Below are 4,298 nucleotides of genomic sequence, written 5' to 3' on the forward strand. Positions count from 1 at the left end.
AATGTTGCACATGAGACCCAAGATTTTGCTGAGACAGGATCCAGACTACACACATTCTGAGCAAATCTTCTCAAACTTGGGAAGAATTCGATGAACTGTTTTTACTGTCATCGAAACAAGGGACTCTCCAGTCCATGCCTTTGATGTAATGGATTACATCATCTCCTGGGTCACTCCACTCCCCAGTTCTCACCCCACCCCAACTTGACTTGTAACCCCCATTCGTGCTGTATGCATACTAGGTCACTTCAGTTGTGTCTGACTTGGTGGCCCCGTGGACTGTAGCCTGCCAGGCTCCTCTGTCCATGGGATTCTCCAGGCAAGAAGACTGGGGTGGGCTGACACTTCTTTCTCCAGGGGATCTTCTAGACCCAGGAATTGGAACCTGAGTCTTTTGGGTCTCCTGCATTGGCAGGTGGGTTCTTTACCACTAGCGCCACTTGGGAGGACCCATTCCTGCTGTATAGAGCTTCCTTTCTGCCTGGGTGCCTTTTCTTTAGCTCAAGGTACCTTCAGGTCTTACCATCTGGCATTTCCATTCCATCAACTCTTTTACATTCTTATTAAGCCCTGGTTGAATTCTTGATTCTCTCATGGTCTTCCTTCCTTGCCAGGCCACTGCTCATCAGGCTGGACTCTGTCTTTCTCTTTTTAAAATATTTATTTATTTGGCTGCTCCAGATCTTAGTTGTGGTATGTGGGATCTAGTTCCCTGACCAGGGATTGAACCCTGGGCCCCCTGCCTTGGGAGCATGGAGTCTTCGCCTCTGGACCACCAAGGAAGTCCTTGTCTTTCTCTTTTGATCTTGTCTGATTTCCTTCCTACCACTCCTAAGGACACAGACATGGCCTGGTTGGGGAATAGTGCACATTCTCCTTCTCCGCTTGAATTAATTTTATTCAAGCCCACGCCATGTTTGCTTTGAAGTTGGGGAGGTGGTAGTGGTGCCAAGTCACCCTGTTGAGCCTGAGATTGTAGTAAATGGAACATTCTAGGCTTTTTTTTTTTTCTCACAAGATCAGCTATTTCTGTGCACTTAGTATTCTGAACCCGTGGGCCAGACTTTCCATTTATCCTGATTACATTTCAAACGTTAGATTTCATCCATTATTCCAGCCTGTCAAGACATTGTCCAAATCTTAATTCAATCGCCCAGGATGGAGTTTATCCCTCGGAGCTCCGGATAAGCCTCCATGGCAGCGTTGGGTGACGACAATGCCGCCGGGCCAGGGCGCACGCTGGCGAGGATGCCTGGGCGCCAAGCAGATAAAAACAGAGCAGATGATGGGCGGCGGCCCAATTGAGGATTTGGTATTTAAAAAATAAACTCTTGGATCCTTTTCTCCTTGCCCTTCTGGCTTCCCATTCAGTAACTCAATTCCTTGGACCTGCTCCCCAAAGGCTGTGGACCCAGAGATGGAAGTTGTAAAGGAAAGTTTCAAACCAGGTTCCTGATAAGAGCAAACAGGAGAGGTGGCTTTCTGGCCACTTTTTTTTTTTTCCTTTTAATATTTATTTCTTTGGCGGTGTTGGGTCTTGGTTGCAGTGCTGGGAGTCTTCCTTGCAGCTTGCAGGCTCTTTCATTGTGGCTCTCGGGGCTCTCTAGGTGTGGCATGGGCTGAGTTGCTCCGAGGTATAGGGGATCTTAGTTCCTTGACAAGAGATCGAACCCAGGTTCCCTGCATTGCAAGGAGGATTCTTAACCATGGACCACCAGGGAAGTCCCTCTGGGCACTTCTGAGGATTCTCTTTTCTTCCCCTGGAGTCCGCATCAAAGCTAACCAGAAGCTGCATTAAGAGGGTGTACAGAGACCCACCAGCTGACTTCCCGAATAGGGAAACAGGTGCAGTTAAGTGAAACTCTTCACCTGGTCTTGGGCTGATTCCTGGACGATGGAGCTGGGACCAGAATCGCAGCCCCTTTGCTCCAAACTGGACCATCTCAGTGAGGTGACCTGACCCCTGCCTGCCTCCAGTCCGTAGAGAACCAGTGTGCCTCCAGAGTTTGGGAGAAAATATTAGTTAAACAAAACAAAATTTTAAAATTATGTATTCATTTATTTATTTTTACTGTTTAAATTTAAAAAAATTCAATTGAAGTATAGTTGGTTTGGGCTTCCCTGGTGGCTCAGATGGTAAAGAATCTGCCTGCAGTGCAGGAGACCCTGGTTCCATCCCTGGGTCTGGAAGATGCCCTGGAGAAGGGCATGGCTACCCACTCCAGTATTCTTGCCTGGAGAATCCCATGGACAGAGGAGCCTGGCGGGCTGCAGTCCATGGGGTGGCAGAGTCAGACACAGTTGAGGGACCAACGCTTTCCATTTCCATAGTTTGTTTACAACGTTTCTTTGTCTCTGGTGCGCAGTGAAGTGATCCAAATATATATGTATATTCTTTTTTCAGATGCTTTCCCATCATAGGTTATCATGTGATACTGGATATAGTCCCCCTGCTATGCAGTAGGACCTTGCTGTCCATCTGTCTGATATATACTAGTGTGTACATGTTCATCCCAGACTCCAAACTCCTCTCTTCTTTCCCCACTTTCCCCTTTGATAACCAGAAGCCTATTTTCTACATCTGTGAGTCTGTTTCTGTTTTGTAAATAAATTCATTACTTTTTTAGATTCTACATGTAAGTAATAATATCTGCTGTCATAATTTGTATTATTTGTTTTTTATTGAGGCATAGTCGATGTACAATATTATACAACTTTGAGGTGTACACCATAGTGACTCGCGATTTTTAAAGGTTATATTCCCCTTATAGTTATATAGTTATTATAAAACGTTGGTTATATTCCTTCTGTTGTATTATACATCCTGGTTGCTTATCTATTTTATACAAAGTGTTTGTACCTTTAAATCCCCTATCCTTTTCTTGCCCCTCCCCACTTCATTCTCCCACTTCATATGGTTTGCTCTCCATATCTGCGAATCTGTTTCTCTCTTTGTTATATTCACTAGGTTGGAAGACATTAGTTTCTTATTAAAATATACAAGGATAGGTGCCTTCCCTGGTGGTCCAGTGGTTAAGACCTGAGACTTCTACTGCAGAGGGCACAGGTTCAATCCCTGGTTGAGTAATATTCAACCAGTAATATTCAACCTCATTGGAAAAGACCCTGATGCTGGGAGAGATTGGGGGCAGGAGGAGAGGGGGATGACAGAGGATGAGATGGCTGGATGGCATCACCGACTCGAGGAACTTGAGTTTGAGTAAACTTCAGGAGTTGGTGATGGACAGGGAGGCCTGGCGTGCTGTGATTCATGGGTTCGCAAAGAGTCAGACACGACTGAGCAACTGAACTGAACTGAATATTCAACCTCACCCACATGCGGTGAGGCAAAAAATAAATAAATAAATAAATAAATAAAACATACAAGAATGGATCATGGCATAGAATGCAAAAACCACTTAAATTTTAAAGATAAAACAAGATCAAAGTAATGTGCCTTTACTGATTACTTGTGCCATTGGTTGCACAGCATATGGGATCTAAGTTCCTCAACTAGGGGTCGAACCTGTGCTTCTTCGTGGAGTCTTAACCACTGGACCACCAGGGAAGGCCCCTATCTTTGTATATTTTGATAGGAAACTAATGTTTTCCAACAAAAATAGATTATCTGACCTCATGGAACAATTTTAAAGCAGAGAAATAAGACATAGTTAACACTACAGCACTGCTTATAGAGATATATCTATAGGACGTGTCTATGGGGAGGGAGTTCCATCCTTTTTCCCTTCCTGCTGTTATCATCATCACCCTCGTTATCATTAGCTATTTATAGACGGTGACCAGCTAAGAAGTCTTTGTCAGGTTACTGGTATGTCACGGAGTTCTCTCTATGACATGCAGGTTCATTCATTCAGCTTTATGGGGTCAGTCTTCCCAAATTGCAAGGAAGCAAGAAGGACTACCTGACTGACTCATTTCTCCTGGCCGTGGACTGACTTTATTATCTGCAATTAATGGTGAGTAACTCTGGGTACCATCCTTTGGTAGGCATGAATTTCTAACCCAAGAATATCTTTCAGCTCTGAGTATTGTCGCACTCAATGTTGCTACGAGACTGCAGCTATTTATTCCCCTGAGATGTTTTTCGAAAGAACTGTGATGGGACTCTGGTAACAGAATGTATTTTTTATGGCCACACAATCATTTTTATTTTTTCTTCTTTAAAAAAGAAAAAGAAAAAAAAAAAAAAAAACGAAAACCCCGCACCATTTGTAAGACATTTCCTGTGAATACATTAGAATGTTAGAGGGGTGATGTACGCCAGAAGTCTTGGCAGG

This window comes from Dama dama, chromosome 31, assembly GCF_033118175.1.
Source record: "Dama dama isolate Ldn47 chromosome 31, ASM3311817v1, whole genome shotgun sequence".
Lineage (NCBI taxonomy): Eukaryota > Metazoa > Chordata > Mammalia > Artiodactyla > Cervidae > Dama > Dama dama.